Consider the following 18,419-nt stretch of genomic DNA (forward strand, 5'->3'; position numbering starts at 1 on the left):
GCCAGAGACCTGGCTACTGCCACTTGATCCCTGTAGGTCATCCCCCTCAACAGCATCCAAAGCGGAATACCTGTTTTTGAGGGGAACAGCCTCCAGGATCCTCTGCTCTGTCTGCCTGTCCCCTTTCCCTTTCGGTCCCCTGACAGTCACCCATTTCTCTGCCTCCTGGACCCTAGAAGTACCTGCTCTAAGTGGGGTGACTGCCTCCCGATGCACAGCTTCTATATAACTGTCTCCTGATGCTCTGCAGTGTTTGAAGCTGCGACTCCTGTTCATCAGTTCTGAGCTGAAGTTCCTCCAGCCTCAAGCACTTGCTGCAGATGTGGTCACCGTGCACCGCAGCAAGGTCCACTCGCTCCCACATCATGCAGCTGCAGCACATCACCTTGCCCTCCATCTGAATTATGTTTCCTACCTAGGGTAGTCTACTTAGAAGTTATAACAATAACAGTAAACCTTACCCTTACTTACCAGCTACTCACTAGTGTTGTTGCAGATGGCCTCCGCCTCTCGATGCCGAAGCCTGTTGTGCCAAAGTCACTCACTCTGACTCTGTCCACTCCGACAATGGCCGTTCCGCTGGACACAACCTCCTTTTTATTGGCCCTTCTAAATTCTGCAAGAACATAAAAAAGCCCGCGAAAACACACGCGAAAACACACGCGAAAACACATGAAACAAACACGAAAACACGTGAAAACACAAAACACACATGAAAACACACACGAAAACATGAAACACACACGAAAACGTGAAAACACATGAAAACATACACAAAAACACACACGAAGACACACGAAACGCGCGAAAACACACGAAACACACTATAGAACCATAGAACAGTACAGCACAATACAGGCCCTTCGGCCCACCATGTTGTGCCGACCTTTAAACATCGCCTAAGACTATCTAACCCCTTCCTCCCACATATCCCTCTGTATTAAATTCCTCCATATGCTTATCTAACAATCTCTTGAACTTGACCAACGTATCAGTCTCCACCACCATTCCAGGCAGCGCATTCCATGGACCAATCACTCTTTGGGTGAAAAACCTCCCTCTGATATCTCCAAATCTCCCTCTGATATCTCCACAAGCTTTTTAAATACTTTGTCCGTACCTCTTCAGGACCCACTGCTCTAATGTCTCCTGGGCTGATTCTGTGGGAAAAAGGGATATCACCAAGATTGGGGTGTAGTGGACAGTGAGGAAGGCTATCAAAGTTTGCAGTGTGATCTTGATCAGCTGGGAAAATGGGCTGAGAAATGGCAGATGGAATTTAATGCAGAGAAGTGTGAGGTGCTGCACTTTGGGAGGACAAACCAGGGTAAGACTTACACAGTGAATGGTGGGGCTCTGAGGTGTGTGGTAGAACCTGGGAATACAGATCCATAATTCCTTGAAAATGGCATCACAGGTAGATAGGGTCATAAAGAGAGCTTTTGGCACACTGGCCTTCATAAATCAGGGCATTGAGTACAGGAGTTGGGATGTTATGTTGAAGTTGTACAAGACATTGGTGAGGTCGAAATTTAGAGCATTGTGTGCAGTTCTGGTCACCTACCTACAGGAAAGATATCAATAAGCTTGAAAGAGTGCAGAGAAAATTTACACAGATGTTGCCGGGACTTGAGGACCTGAGTTATAGGGAAAGGCTGAATAGGTTAGGACTTTATTCCCTGAAGTGCAGGAGAATGAGGGGAGATCTTATAGAGGTGTACAAAATTCTAAGGGGTATAGATAGGGTGAATGCATGCGGGCTTTTTCCCCTCAGGTTGGGTGAGACGAGAACTAGAGGTGACAGGTTTGGGGTGAAAGGTGAAATATTTAAGGGGAATCTGAGGGGAAACTTCTTCACTCAGAGGGTGGTGTGAGTGTGGAACAAGCTGCCAGCGGAAGTGGTGGATGTGGGTTCAGCTGTAACATTTAAGAGAGGTTTTGATAGGTACATGGATGGGAGGGGTTTGGAGGGATATGATCCGGGTGCAGGTAGATGGGACTAGGCAGAAGATCTATCGGGGGGTCTGTAGTATAATCTCATCAGAGTGATTGCACCTTTCTTATTTTTGAGTTCTACACCTACAGAATCAGTGGATGAGCCCTCTATTATTTCCCCTCTGAGGACATAGGCTGCACTGAGTGTTGTGTGCAGTTCTGGTCACCCTGTTACAAGAAGGATGTGGAGGCTTTGGAGAAGTGCAGAAGAGGTTCACCAGGATGCTGCCTAGATTAGAGGGTGTGAGCTATAAGGAGAGTTTGTTTTCTCTAAATGAGCCCAAGAAGAAGTTCCAATGATCCAAGCACCTGAAACCCTGCCCCCTGCACCAGTTCCTCAGCCACTCATTCACCTGTTTGATTTCTGCCCTCACTAGCAGGTGGCACCAGAGATTACCACCTTCAAGGTCCTGCACTTCAGCCTCTTTCCTAAATCCCTACACTCAGTGTGCAGGACCTCTTCCCCTTTCGACCCATGTCATTGGTGCCAACGTGCACCGTGACATCTGGCTGCTCACCATCCCCCTTGGGAATGTTCTGCAGCCGCTCTGAGACATCCTTGACCCTGGCACCCGGGTGGCCACACACCATCCTGGCGTCTGTGGGCACAGAACCTTCTGTCTGCCCCCCAACTGTCGAGTTTCCAATCACTGTTGCCTTGCGGCTGGTTGAAAGGATGCAGAATAAACTCTGAGCTCATGAACTAAAGGTAGCAGTAAGAATTACTTGCCCTCAATCCCTCCACTTTCTGACCCGGTGCTCTGGTTCCCACCCCCTGACAAACTAGTGGAAACTCCCGAGTAGCGACAAGGCGAAGGGACCGGTGTTGGATCTGCTGCAGTTGCAATGGGAAGGTTCCAGACAACGGGGAGTAGTTGGTGGGACTGCGGGGGTGGGGTGGGGTGAGAGGGGAGGTGGTCTGGCAGCTGTGGAGGGAGTGACCCCTTCCGACTGCTGACATGGGACAGGAGGGCGATGTGTGTCTCAGGTGCCGGCAGCTCCCCTGAGTGTGGAGCTGGGGGTGGAAGGTGAGAAGCAGGGAAGCTGTTTCTCCCTCCTCACATGCTGCCCGCCCCGCTGAGTGTGAGTGTGTGTGTGCGTGTGCCTGTGTGTGAATTTGTGTGTGTGAGAGTGATACATCAGGAGGGATTTGTACACTCACGTCTCACTGGTTTGAGAGGTTTGTCTGGTGTTGTGGGCACTGTGTGCAGTGAAGCACAGACCGACAGCTGCGGAGAGATGTGCTTAACCGTGGTTAGCCATGGTTATCACTGGTTACCTGTGGTTAGCCGTGGTTAGCCCTGGCTAACTGAGGTTGGCCGTGGTTATCCCTGGTTACCTGTGGTTAGCCGTGGTGCGGGGTTGTGACTGATGGGTAATGTCACCTCTGATCTGCTCTCCTGTGTCCAATTTTCTCCATCAGACTATGGAAGACCCAGTGATCATCTGCTCGCTGCTCTGTGGCCCAGACAAGGTACGGAGAACTCTGCTCATGGTTACTGACAATCTCATTGCAAACCATAGGTCAGCACGGTGACCAGAGCTCAGACACAGGTCATGGGTCAGCAGACGTGAACACTACAGAGGATCAGTGGGATGTAATTCACTTGGTTCTCAATGGCATGGATTGAAAGGGTGGGCAGGATGTGTCGGAGGGTTTGGGAACACTCGGATCCTGGGTCAGGGGTCTCAGCTGGAGGTGGGACTGATCTCCTCGGAGCAGAGGAGGCAGCTGGGGTGGGCAGGATGTGTCGGAGGGTTTGGGAACACTCGGATCCTGGGTCAGGGGTCTCAGCTGGAGGTGGGACTGATCTCCTCGGAGCAGAGGAGGCAGCTGGGGTGGGCAGGATGTGTCGAAGGGTTTGGGAACACTCAGATCCTGGGCAGGGAGCACAGCTGGGACGTTACGTGGAACCTTGGGCCATAACCGGAGGTTCACGTCCAGTTCCGCTCGCAGTACTTCAGGAAGGAGGTGATGGAATCACACAGTATGGAAACAGGCCCTTCGGCCCAGCGTGTCCATGCCGACCAAGACACTCACCTGAGCTAGTCCCATTTACCCGTGCTTGGCCCATTTCCCTGATCATTCCCATCCATGGACCTGTCCAAATGTCTTTTAAATGTTGTCATTGTACCTGCCTCACCCACTTCCCCCGACAGCTTGTTCCATACACCCACCGCCCTCTGCCAGGAGAAGTTGCCCCTCAGGTCCTTTTTGAATCTTTCCCCTCTCACCCCAAACCTATGGCCTCCAGTTTTTGGCTCCCTTCCCTGGGAAAAACACTGAGTGCATTCACCCTACCCACGCCCCTCATGATCTCATACACTTCGATAAGGTCACCTCTCAGTCTCCTACGTTCCTGGCCCACCCAATCTCTCCTGATAAGTCAAGACCTTGGTCCCAGCAACACTCGTGTAAATCTTCCCTGCACTCTTTCCAGCTTAATGATGTGTTTCCTATAACAGGGTGACCTAAACCAGACACGATACTCCAAGTGTGGCCTCACCAATGTCTTCTGCAACTTAACGTCCCAACTCTTATACTCAATGCCCTGACGAATGAAGGCCAGTGAATGAATGTCATCTTCTCGCAGCTCCCACCGGGCAGGAGGTACAGAAGCCCGAAGTCCCCACACCACCAGGTTCAGGAACAGCTACTTCCCTTCAACCATCGGTTCTTGAACCGACCGGCACAACCCTGATCACTGCAGCTGAACAACATAATGACCACTTTGATCACTCTGCACCAATCGACTTTTCTTTTATCCTGATTGTGTTCTTTCTTGTAAAAATTGTGTACAGTTTATGTTTTCCTTGTGAGTGCTGTTTATCTGATGCTGTGTGCCTGTGATGCTGCTGCAGGTAAGTTTTTCATTGCACCCGTGCATATGACAATAAACTCGAATGTGTGCCTTTGATCTCTGTGACCCCCTCCGGCCCCTACCTCTCTCCCTGTCTCTGTGACCCCCTCAAGTTCCATTTAAATACCTCCCCACTCACCTCAAACCTTTGCCCTCAAACCAAGGCTCCCCTGTCCTGGGGAAGACCCTCTAACTATGCCCCTCATACTCTCATAGACCTGGGCAGCTCACTGTTCAGCCCCATACATTCCAGTCACAACAAACCCAGCCTCGATCACTGACAGACACCAAGGGCCTTCCTCTGTGTCAGCTGGCAATAAAATAGCAGAAACCAGGTAAATGTTGCTCAGAAATGTATGTTTATTCTTTACATTCAATAATCAGGAATACGAGCTGAATTACAGGAACATCCCCCTTGCTGTGACAGTGAAGTGTGAATGGAGGCGTGAGATTTCCCGGATGCTGTCTCAATGCAACTCCTTGTCACGGTTCTACACTATGGGGAGCCTGTGTAGAAGTGAAAATGTTTCAGAGCAACATCCGGTACATGGGTGCAGACAGCATGTGTCACCATGGGCAGCATTGAACTCAGCACTCACTGGTTTAATGTGAACACACTGGATCTCCTACAGGGCAACTCAAGCAAGCAGGAGAACCTTCATCTGGCTCCTGGTCTCAACAACACTTCGTTCACCCAGTTACAGCAGGACAGGCCCAACGGACATTGCCCATCCCTCACTGTGCTTGGGAGGTGGGGCTGAGACATCTCCTTGATCCGCTGCAGTCTCTCTGGTGAAGGAGCTCTCAGTGTGCCGGTGGGGAGGGAGTTCCAGCGATTAGACCCAGTGACGGTGAGGGAACAGTGAGATATTCCCAAGTTAGGACAGTGTTTTACCCTCACCCAGTCTGTGCTGTTTGTCTCACGAGCAGAGAGGGAATACGATGGGAGACTGCCTGATCTTCAGGGAGCAGCTAGAGAGGGAGCCCCTTGCCCCGGGAATGAGACGTTTGTAGCAGGGACAGTGCCTGTTCCCGAACTCCAGGACTGGAACCACAGCGAGATCCTGAGCTCACTCACGGGCAGCCTCACAGCCCGTGAAGCAGTCCCAAAGCACAGCATCATCCCACAGACACCTTTATTCACAGAACGTGCACCCACACATCCAAGGTCCCCAAATTGCCAGGTTTACGGATCGGGCCGGGTTTGTGTGCGGAGACGGGAATGTTGGATGCAATCTGCTTCCAGCGGCAGGCTCCTGCCAGAACGTGAGTGGCATGAGCAGGATCAACCCCTCACTCCTCACCAACCCCTCACCCCTCGCCAACCCCTCACCCCTCGCCATCCCCTCGCCAACCCCTCACCCTTCACCAATTCCTCACCCCTCACCCCTCGTCAACCTCTCGCCCCTCGCCAACCCCTCACCCCTCACCAACCCCAACCCCTTACCAACCCCTCACCCCTCGCCAACCCCTCGCTCCTTGCCAACCCCTCACCCCTTGCCCACCCCTCGCCCCTCGCTCCTCGCCCACCCCTCGCCAACCCCTCCCACTCCCCCACCTCCTTTAACAACAAATCAAACAACTGAATAAACAGAACCGCACTGGTGCGAGACAGAGAGTGAGAGAACAGTTTGATGTACTGTTGGGGTTTCTCAGGTGGGTTCAAGAACATGACGGCAGTGGGGAAGAAGCTGTTGTTGAACCGTGAGGTGTGGGGTCTTCAGGCTCCTGCACCTCCTGCTGATGGCAGCATCGAGAAGAGGGCACGGCCCAGATGGTGGGGGTCCCTGATGGTGGATGTCACCTTCCTGAGGTATCGTCTCCTGTAGATGTCCTCGGCGGTGGGGAGAGCTGTACCCGTGATGGAACTGGCTGAGTCCACCACTCCCTGTGTTGATGGTCAATGAGGAGGAGATGAGGTTTCTGATCCGCACTGACTGTGGCCTCCCAGTGAGGAGGTCGAGGATCCAATTGCAGACGGAGGTACAGAGGCCCAGGTCTTGGAGCCTGACGATAGGTTCGGAGGGGATGATGGTGTTGAAGAACGGGCTGTGGTCAATGAACAGCAGCCTGACATGTTCCGGTTGTTCAGGTGGCCCAGAACAGAGTGGAGAGCCAGTGAGCTCACATCTGCTGCACACCTATTGTGGTGAGAGGTGAGTTGAAGCAGTTTCCAGGTCAATGTGTGGCTAAGGTGCAGGAGGGAGGGCTTCAGCTTCAAGGATTATTGGCCTCTCTCCCAGGGCATAGAACACAGGACAGTACAGCACAGCAACAGGCCCTTCAGCCCAACGTGTCTGCCCCAAACACGATGCCAACAAACTAAATCTCTTCTGCCTGCACACGGTCCCTCTCCCTCCACTCTCTGCACATTCATGTGTCTGTCTAACAGCCTCTTTAACCCCACTATCGTATCTGCCTCCACCCCCACCCCTGGCAGCCTGTTCCAGGCACCCACCACTCTCTGTGTAAATACCTGCCCCGCACACCTTTCCCCACCTCACCTTAAATCCACGTCCTCCAGTAGTTGAACTTCTACCCTGTGAGAAGGATTCTGACTTTCTATCCCACCTATGCCTCTAACTTTTATAAACCCCTGTCAGGTCTCTCCTCAGCCTCTGATGTTCCAGAGAAAACAACCCAAGTCTGTCCAACCTCTCCTCATAGCTCACACCCTCTAATCCAGGCAGCATCCTGGCGAACTTCTTCTGTACCCTCTCCAAAGCCTCCACATCCTTCCTGTAATGGGGCGACCAGAACTGCACACAGTGCTTGGCCTAACAAGAGTTATATACAGATGCAACACGAAAACAGAGGAGGGGCTGGTTGCACCTAATCTGGAGCGGAACCAATATCCTCGAAGTGAGGTTTGCTCGTGGGATGCGAAGGTTTCAACTAGCAGCTCAAGCAGGAAGAGAACCTTCACCTGGCTCGTGCGTTGAAAGCAGCGTCATCGGTGGACAGGGTGGTGATAAAGGTGTTTGGCACGCTGGCCTTCAGTCAGGGCACTGAGTACAGGAGTTGGGATGTTATAGTTGTATTAGTTATTGGTGAGGCCTCACTTAGAGAGTTTTGGTCGCCCTGTTATAGGAAAGACGTGGTTAAACTGGAAAGAGTGCAGAGAAGATTTACGAGGATGTTGCCAGGACTCGAGGGCCTGAGTTACAGGGAGAGGTTGGCCAGGCTGGGTCTTTATTCCTTGGAATGTAGGAGAATGAGGGGCTTAATGTTATGAGAGGCATGGATAAGGTGGATGGTAACAGTCTGTTCCCAGGGTAGGGGAGTCCAGAACTAGGGGGCATAGGTTTAGGGTGAGAGGGGAAAGATTTAAAAGGGACCTGAGGGGCAACTTATTCACACAGAGGGTGGTGAGCATAAGGAACGAGCTACCAGAGGAAGAGGGTGAGGCAGGTACTACAGGGCAGGCATGGTAGTGTAGCGGTCAGCATAACGCTATTACAGCGCCAGCGGCCCACCACTGTCTGTAAGGAGTTTGTACATTCTCCCCGTGTCTGCGTGGGTTTCCTCCAGCTGCTCCGGTTTCTTCCCACATCCCAGAAACGTACGGGTTAGGAAGCTGTGGGCATGCTATGTTGGCGCCGCGAGCGTGGCGACACTTGCGGGCTGCCCCCAGAACACTACGCAAAAGAAGCATTTCACTGTGTGTTTCAATGTACATGTGACTAATAAAGAGATCTATCATCTTACAATGGTGATATTTAAGAAGCACTTGGATAGGAGCATGGAGGGGAGCCCCTCCCTCTCTACTAAACCCCAGCCCTGGACCCCACACCACGCCCCACCCCTCAAACCTCAGCCGTCACCTGGGAGGAATCTGTTTTTCCAGAAAGTCCATTATGGCTTTGGATCTCAAGTGGTTCATGCAGTCCTTGGTGAAGATCCAGTCGGTGAACTTTGTGTCCCGGCAGGCAGAGGATCGAGAGCATCGAGCATGGAACATAGAACATCGAATTGAGAACATCAACACAGAATATGGAACTTAAAGCACACTGCACAGCACTGCACACAGTGCACTGCACAGCACTGCACACAGCACACAGAACACTGCATACAGCACGCTGCACAGCACTGAACACTGCACAGAGCTCTGCACAGCACTACACACCGTACACTGCACAGAGCACACTGCACACTGCACAGCACTACACACTGCACACAGCTCACTGCACACCACAGCTCTGCACACTGCAAACAGCACACTGCACACAGCACACTGCACAGCACACTGCACACAGCACAGCACTGCACACTCCACTGCACACTGCACAGCACAGCACACTGCACACAACCCAGTGCACACCACACAGAGTGCACTGCACAGAGAACAGAACACAGAGCAGACTGCACACAGCATACAACACACAGCATACTGCACAGACCACACAATACACTGCACAAGGCACACAACATACTGCACACAGCACACTGCACAGAGCTCAGAGCACACAACAGTGCACACTGCACAGTGCACACAACACAGTGCACACAACACAGTGCACACAACACAATGTACACTGCACAGAGCACACAACACATTGCACACTGCACACAGCACAGAACACACTGGACACAGCACACTGCACAGAGCATGCTGCACAGACCACACTGCACTCAGACAACTGCACATGGTGCACTACACACTGCACAGAGCACACACACCACACTAGAGCACAAGAACAGACCCTTCACTGTTGGAACACACAAAGGAGATTCTGAAAGGGGAGGGAGAGCAGCCAGAGGCTGTAATCTGTATTGGTACCCAGGACACAGTCAACAGCAATTAAACATGATCAGCCTGGTGCTGGGCTGAGAGAGAGTGCGAGAGAGAAAACATGTACCGAGGTAGTGTTGGGTTTTCAGGTGGATTCAACAACCTGACAGCAGTGGGGAAGAAGCTGTTGTTGTACCTTGAGGTGTGTGTCTTCAGGCTCCTGTACCTCCTGCCAGAGGGCTCATGTCGATACACTCCCTCCACAGTGTGACCCTCCCTCAGTACCGCCTCTGTTTCTTTAAATAAAACATTTATTAGCTAAAAGCACTACAGAAGACCACAAATATCAAATGTAGACATCTAATACAGAAAGGATCATCTAATCAACTACAGAACTTCAGAGATTACCATAAACTAACACCCACGAAAACACACATACGTCACTACGCCCGCTACCGTAACACTCAATACTTCATATCAAAATCGTATTGGTGTCGTCCACGACACACACGATCTCTTGAGGGGCCCACTGAGCGTGGAACTCGACCAGGGTGCCTGCGGAGACCGCGTGCTCCCTCTCCAAAGACACCCGCGCACGCACGTAAGCACGGAAGACGGGCAGGCAGACAGACTGGCCAGTACCCTCGGCCGCCCGCCGCCGCGTCCCGTGGATGGCCATCTTGGCCAGGCCCAGCAGATGACCCACCAGGAGATCTCCCGCACGCTCAGCCCCGCGCCACACCGGGTGGCCGTAAACCAACATCGTCGGGCTGAAGTGCAGCCAGAACTTAAGCAGCAGCTCCCGCAGATACGCAAAGAGGGGCTGCAGCCTCTTGCACTCCGAGTACGCGTGGTACACCATCTCCTCCCGGCTGTAGAAGTGACAGGTGGCCGGAGTATCAGTGAACTGGCTTAAGAATCGGTTGCACGGTACTGCCCGGTGCAGCACCCGCCATCCCAGGTCCCCAATGTACAGCAGGAGGACTCCCGCGTATAGAAACTTCCATCGGGGACCCCCCCTCTCCACCTGCCGCCAAGACGGACCGCCATGGCATGTCCGGCCGGCAGACCAGGGCTAGGAAGTGAAAGGTGTGCAGGAGCAGCCCCTACAAGAACCGCCTCGGCGCCTCACAGAACGGCACCGTCGGCATGTCCCCCAGGCGGCTCAGGTTGTGCTGGGCCGCCTCCTGAGACAGACGCCAGGCCCTGGGCCCAACCAGCAATTCCGGCAGTGCGGGGGCCAGCGCTGCCGGGACCCGCCCAGCAGCTCCCACGATGGAAGGGGGATGGGTCACGCGCTCACCGCATGACACCGGACCCCACACCCGCATCAGATCTTGGTAGAACCCGGGCCGTTCCCGCGGTATGGCACGGCGAACGGTCTCCACTGGGAGACGTGCCCCCTCCCAGAGGCAGTGGCCTCAGCCGAGGAAATAGGTGGCCAGCTCATGCCACCGCGGGGGGTGCTCGGTGTACAGGTATCTCTGCAGCGCCCTGAGACAGAGGACTGCCAGCTGGGTACGTACGCACACCAGCGACTGGCCTCCCTCCACCAATGGCAGACTCAGGACCGCCACAGAGACCCAGTGCCTCCGGCTGCCCCAGAGAAAGTCCATCAACTTCCTCTGGGTGGTGGCGACGAAGACGTTGGGCGGCACCAGCGTGGCCAGCCGGTACCACAGCATGGAGGCCACCAGCTGGTTGATGACCAAAGCCCTGCCCCGGTACGAGATCGCCCGGAGCAGCCCCGACCAGCGCCCCGGCCGGGCGGAGACTTTCGTCCCCAACTCCTGTCAGTTCGCCGACCAGGACCCCTCGGCCGGGGACAGGTAGACCCCCAGGTAGAGGAGGCGCGAGGTGCTTCACTCGAAGGGCCGCAGCTCCTCCAGCAGGGAGTCCGCCCGCCACGGCCCCACCAGCAGACCTGAACACTTTGCCCAGTTGACTCTGGCGGAGGATGCGGCTGAGTGGACTCTCTGGCACTCGCACATCCTCCGCAGGTTCGTCAGGTCCCTGACCGCAAGGAGGACGTCGTCGGCGTAAGCCGAGAGGACGACCTCCGTCGCCGGCTCGTGCAGCACCAGACCTGTCAGACGCTTCCGAAGAAGGCACAGGACTGGTTCCACGCAGACTGAGTACAACTGCCCTGACATGGGGCACCCCTGATGCACCCTCCTCCCGAAACGAAAGGGCGCCTTCAAGGACCCGTTGACCTTGACGAGGCTCTCCGCAGCGGTGTACAGCAGCCGGACACGGGCCGGGAAATGCGGCCTGAGCCTGAACGCGTGCAGAGTCCCGAACAGGTACCCGTGATCCACCCTGTCGAATGCCCTCTCCTGATTGAGGGAGAGAAAAGTGGCCGGCACCCCGGCCTCCCGGCACAGGCACAGCAGGTCCTGGACGAGGTGGCCGTTGTCCTGGATGGACAGGCCCGGGACCGTGTACGACTGGTTGGGGTGGATCACCTGGGCCAGCACGGAGCCCAGACAATTGGCCATCGCCCGGGCGAACACCTTGTACTCGGTGCAGAGGAGAGACACCGGGCGCCAGTTCCGCAGGCTGCGGAGATCCCCCCTCTTCGGCAGCAGGACCGCCCTGCGCCAAGAGAGGGGCATCTCACCCATCGCCAGGCTCTCCCCCAGCACCCTTGCATAGTCCACCCCCCAGGACGTCCCAAAAAGCACGGAGGAACTCGACCGTCAGCCCATCCAGCCCCGGAGCCTTGCCCTGCTGCAGCTGGTCTAGGGCACCAGTAACTCCTCCAGACTCAGGGTATCCTCCAGCCACTCGACAGCCTCAGGGCTGACTCACAGCAGACCCTCCCACAGAGTTGTGCACGCATCCCCACTGGACGGATCAGGCAAGAACAGGGCCGCGTAAAAAGCGTGGACCTCCCGGATGATTCCCGCCTGATCCGTGACCAAGGATCCATCCGCCGCCAGCAGCTCCACGAGCCACCTGAGGACACACCGCCAGCGCTCCAGAGAGTAGAAGAAGGGCGAGGGCGAGGTGTGCCCTTCACACGTACACACCGCGGGACCCCTTGAGCTGTAGGCCCCGCAGCGCCTGCTTCACCCCCTGGTACCCGTGCCAAAGGGGCGAGTCCTCGGCAGATGGTCCCAGCCGAGACTCCAAGTCGAGCAGCTCCATCTTGAGCCGCTCGACCTCGGACACCCACCCCCTGGTCGCCCCCCCTCGCGTACTCCTGGCAGAAAACCTGGACGTGGGCCTTGCCCACGTCCCACCAGAGCCTGAGGGAGGGGAAACCCCTCAGCTCCTCGCGCTAAGCTGTCCAAAACAGGCAGACTGAGTCCCGGAATCGCCAGTCATCCAGCAGCCGTTTATCGAAGTGCCAGTACGCGGATCCCGCCCTCATGGGCAGCAAACTGAGCACCACCCACACCAGGCAGTGGTCCGAGCACACCACCAGCCACATGGAGGCCGCCAACACACAGGAGACGTGCACCCCGGACACATATAGCCGATCGATCCGCGAACCTCCACCCCTCCCGGACCTCCGTGAGAAGACGCAGGAATCTGGGTGAAGGTTCCGCCAGACGTCGACTAGGGCAAAGGATCCGACCAGGTCCTGCAGCAGCCGCACGGACGCATGGCTACCTTGGGGCCCGGAGCGATCCCTCTCCTCAAAGGTGCAGTTGAAATCGCCCCCAAGGATGACGCACTCGCCGCTTTCGAAAGACCCCACCAAAGCGGACACCTCCCGAGAAAAGCGCGCTTGCATCGGGCCGAGCTCGGGGGCGTACACGTTGACTAAGTGCAACGGCACACAGCCCAAGCATACGGCCAGATGAAGCAGACAGCCCGACACCAGTTCCTGAACCTGCAATATTTCCGGCTGGAAGGTCGGGGCCAACAAGATCGCCACCCGCTCGAAGTGGAGCTGAGGTGACTCATGTAGACCCCCCCCCCCCCGCGCCACTCCAGGAGCCAGGCGGACTCGTCTCCCGGAACGGTGCGGGTCTCCTGCAGGAAGCTCACCGTGCACCTCCCGTCCCGCAGGACCAAGAGGTGGCGGAACCTGCGGAGAGACCCCCTGCCGCCATTGATATTCAGGCTGGCGACGGTGACCATCACGATGGCTACGGTACACTCCCCTCCCCAGTGCTACAGGCGGAAGGAGCAGGGCTCCCCACCGAGCACCCCTGCACCCTGCACTCTGCCTCCAGGAGCAGCTTCAGATCTCTGAACCGGCACTTCTCCGGCCGGTCCAGGCCCGAACCCTTCCCCTGGTTAAGGATGCCCCGGATGAACTGCACGACGGCCAGCAGATTCCCCCACCGGGAGGCGGCCAAGTTTGGCCTTGTTCTGCTTCCTCCAGGTGTCCTCCAGGAACTCCTGGATCCCCTCCACGGTGACAGGCCGCGGCACGGCACCGGGGACGAGGTAGTCCTCCAGCTCGTCATCGGAGGCACCCTCGCCGTCATCACCGGTCCCCAAGCTCTCGTCTACCTCCAGGCAGGTGCCACCACTGGGCAACGCGCCCACCCGAAAACGGGGAGTGACCCCCTCGGATGATCCCGCCCCAGGGACAAACCCCCCCCCCCCACTGCCCCCCCACCCCAGGATCAGCGACAGGAAGAGACCCCACCGCCCCTGGGTCCAGGGGCCCACCCGGACCCTGGTCCCAAGGTGGGGCAGGACTGGACCCTCGCACACCGACACAGCACCACCGAGCAGGCAGGTGGCCCAGGGGCACTCCGCCTCCCCTCAGACATGGAGGCAGAACACACCCTCTTGGGACTCCTGGCCTCGATGGCGGCCACGAGCTGGGAGACCACCACCCTGGCCGATACTCGCCCCTCAGGCAAGCCCGGATCCGCGGGGCCCTCAGTGGAGCCGACCCCCTCCCCGGCGGGCGCGCACTCCGAGCACGCAGCCTCAACCGGGGGGTGGGTCCTCACCCTCCAGACAGCCCCCCAACTCAGGGAGGGTGACCCTGACAGAAGCCAAGTTGGGCCCCCTCACAGCGATGCCCTCCAGCTCCGGGGGAGGTCCGCCAGCCGAGCACACGGCCTTCACAGGGAGCAGATCCCCCCTCTCGGGCGACCCCGGTTCCTCTGACCCCTCAGACACGTGCCGGCGCTGCTTCATCCTGCTGGGGTGTGAAGGTACGCTGACCTCCATCTTGGAGGGAACCACGGCCTCCGGCACCTCACCCTCCCCCTCGACCTCTGCCGGCACCCGTGGACCCCCAGAAACCACAGGGACCCCCATATCTGGACTGGAGGAGGCCTGTGGCACCTGCCCCTCCAGGGGTGAGGCCTGGAGGTGCTTCTGCTTCCACCGCGCTTTCCGACTCCGAACAGTCGCCCACCCCTCCCCACCGCCCGCACCCCACTCACCCCCACCCCCCTCCCCCACCGGCATGGGGGGGCAGCAGGGGCAGGGACAGCGGGGGCAGGGGCAGTGGGGGGAGGAGCCACGATGGGGACGTCAGTGGTATCCCCCCCCCCCCCCCCGTGCCGCCAAGGCGGAACCAGCAGCCTGGCGGCCGGGACAATGCCGACGGACATGCCCAAACGCCTTGCACGTGTGGCACCATGGACGGCTGGTGGCCCAGAAAACCTGGTAGTGCTGCCCCTCGTACGTGATCTGGAAACGCCCCTCGGCATCCCCTCCCCGCTCCAGCTGTATCAACAGCGAGCGCTTGAAGGAGTACACGTTCTCAAAGCCAGGTACAGCCGGCTTGAGTAGCATCGGAGTGATGTTTGACTGCACCTCGCCCAGATTCCGCAAGTGAGGGAGGAGGACATCGTCAGGGATATGGGGAAATACCTCGGAAAGGATGACCCGCTGCACGGGGGCCCCCACTAGCTCCACCGGCACGAAGACCTCCCCCGACATCAGCCCCCTGCCCAAGGCCAAGGACACCTCCTTCTCCGAGCGCAATACAAACACCAGTCCACCAAACATTCTAGTGACCGTGACAACACCTGCCCTGCCCCCACCATCGCAGACATGGCCCTTAGGCCACCCCCCAGTCCGATCGATGGAGGCACAGAGCAGCGCACCGCATTGTTCAAAGTCAACAGTCTGAAGGGTGACGTCTTCCCAGTAGCCACGCCTCCAGGAGCAGCAACGGTTGCGTAGGACCGAGGCTGCGTCACGCCCGAGGCACAGGCAGCCATGATAAGTCCCTACGCAGTCAGAAATCCAAAGATGCACTGCCTGCCCGATAAGAGCAGCACAGTAATTAGGTCCACAAAAAGCAGTTCAGGGAAAAAGAAGGTAGGAGACGTCTCCAGATAAGCAGTCTGTGAGCTGAAGCTCCAGCGCCATCCCTCCTGCACGCAGTGAAGCGTCCACCGGCAGCCCGGCCTGACGTTTCCCCGGCTGCGTGAAAGTCCAGGAGTTGCCGAGAAACTTTTCACCCAGGCACCCTGGGCCAAGTTCTCCAGTGGGAGGAAGCCGGCCAATAACACAGGCCAGATGAACTCCAGGTCCGGCTCCCTCAAAGTTCGAAATGAACCCTGGCAACTCGCCAGCCACTGCCGCTCCCACAGCGCTTGGAGATCAGCTCCAACAGCAGGGAAAAAAAACACCTCTCTCAAAGAGAAGCCGCCTCAGCCCCCGCTCCAGACGAAGGACACACACTCCCGCAACTTCCAAAAACACTCCGAACTCACTCTTGTAGATTCTTCACCAATAAATCAGCAGTCCAACGGAGAGCACACTCAGTACTGCCACTACCACAGTGGGACCCTCACTCAGTACCACCCCTCCCACAGTGACACCCCCTCAGCACCACCTCTCTGACCCCACAGCTTGGTGTCAGTACCTGAGCTTGGGACTCCCTGAGGACAGTGAGTATGAGGAGACAGACTCCGGCCAAAATGACTGTCCGGTTCATCGTTCCCTGAAATCAAGCAAGAATGAATGCAGGAGCACAGCTGGTGCTCTCCTCTCCTTGGTCTCTCCCTCCTGCAGCAGTCACCCCCCCCCCCGCCCCACCCCGTCCCACACCCACCCCGTCCCCCCCCCCCACTGCCACCCTGTCCCACACCAACCCTGGCCCACCAGACCAGTTTACCCTGCCTCGAAGTCTCTGCTCCCCTCCTTTCCTCAGGCCCTCCCTCAGGATCCAGGACACTTCTGTCTGATAATTCTCCCAACACCTGAGCATTGCACAGCAGATCCCACACCTGGTGCACAGAGCACAGAGGGGTCCAACAGAAAGGAGGGTCCTGGCCTCTGTGTACAGGCACAGCATACAAGTGTGCACACATGCACACACACACACACACACACACACACGTGTCAACACATGCACGCACGTGCACACACGAAGACCATACAAGCTCTCACACCATAAGACCATGAGACATAGGAGCAGAATTAGGCCATTCGGCCCATCGAGTCTGCTCTGTCATTCGATCACGGCTGATTTATTTTTCCCTCTCAACCCCATTCTCCTGCCTTCTCCCCGTAACCTTCAACGCCCTTACTAATCAAGAACCTATCAACCTCTGCTTTAAACACACTCAATGACTTGGACTCCACAACCATCTGTGGCAATGAATTCCACAGATTCACCACCCTCTGGCTAAAGAAATTCCTCCTCATCTCTGTTCTAAAGGGATGTCCTTCTGTTCTGAGGCTGTGCCCTCTGGTCCCAGACTCTCCCACCACTGGAAACATCCTCTCCACGTCCACTCTATCCAGGCCTTTCAATATTCGGTAGGTTTCAGTAAGATCCCCCCTCATCCTTCTAAACTCCAGTGAGTAGAGGCCCAGAGCCATCAAATGCTCCTCATACGTTAACCCTTTCATCCCCAGGATCATTCTCGTGAACTTCCTCTGGACCCTCTCCAATGCCAGCATATCCTTCCTTAGATATGGGGCCCAAAACTGCTCACAATACTCCAAATGTAGTCTGACCAACGCCTTATGAAGCCTCAGCATTACATCGTTGTATCCACTGATTCAACCTGCAAGTTAACCTTTAGGGAATCCTGCACTGGGACTCCCAAGTCCCTTTGCACCTCCGATTTCTGAATTCTCTCCCCATTTAGAAAATAGTCTACGCCTTTATTCCTTCTACCAAAGTGCATGACCGTACACTTCCCTACGCTGTATTCCATCTGCCACTTCGTTGCCCATTCTCCCAACCTGTCCAAGTCCTTCTGCAGACTCCCTGCTTCCTCAGCACTACCTGCCCCCCCACCTATCTTTGGTTCATCCGCAAACTTGGCAACAAAGCCGTCAATTCTGTCATCCAGATCATTAACATATAACGTGAAAAGTTGCGGACCCAACACCGACCCCTGGGGAACACCACTACTCACCGGCAGCCAACCAGAAAAGGCCCCCTTTATTCCCACTCTTTGCCTTCTGCCAGTCAGCCAATCTTCTATCCATGCTGGTACCCCTCCTGAAATACCACGGGCTCCTAGCTTGTTTAGAGCCTCATGTGCGGCACCTTGTCAAAGGCCTTCTGAAAATCCAAGTAAACATCCACTGACTATCCTGCTTGTTACTTCCTCAAAGATTTGTCAGGCCAGACTTCCCCAGTGCTGACATTGGCCTATTTTGTCATGTGGTTCCAAGTAGCCTGAAACCTCATCCTTAATAATGGACTCTAACATCTTACCAACCACTGAAGTCAGGCTACCCGGCCTTTCACTTCCTCTCTTTTGCCTCCTTCCCTTCTTAAAGAGTGGAGTGACATTTGTGATTTTCCAGTCCTCTTTCAAGAATCACTAGAATCCTGACTCTAGTGATTCTTGAAAGATCACTACCAATGCCTCCACAATCTCTTCAGCTACCTCTTTCAGAAACCCGGGGTGTAGTCCATCCGGTCCAGGTGACTT

The 18,419-nt window shown here is 56.1% G+C and overlaps 1 long non-coding RNA gene across 1 annotated transcript; it reads right to left on the reverse strand.

The window, feature by feature from the left end:
• Positions 1-5,209: 5,209 nt before the first annotated feature.
• On the reverse strand, positions 5,210-17,943 carry LOC127577807 (uncharacterized). The gene is made up of 4 exons (XR_007957441.1): positions 17,895-17,943; positions 9,785-9,884; positions 8,681-8,769; positions 5,210-5,363 (listed from the first exon to the last, which is right to left on the reverse strand). It is a non-coding gene; the product is annotated as an uncharacterized LOC127577807 (long non-coding RNA).
• Positions 17,944-18,419: the final 476 nt, after the last annotated feature.

Source organism: Pristis pectinata, chromosome 14 (genome assembly GCF_009764475.1).
Source record: "Pristis pectinata isolate sPriPec2 chromosome 14, sPriPec2.1.pri, whole genome shotgun sequence".
In the NCBI taxonomy this organism is placed as follows: domain Eukaryota; kingdom Metazoa; phylum Chordata; class Chondrichthyes; order Rhinopristiformes; family Pristidae; genus Pristis; species Pristis pectinata.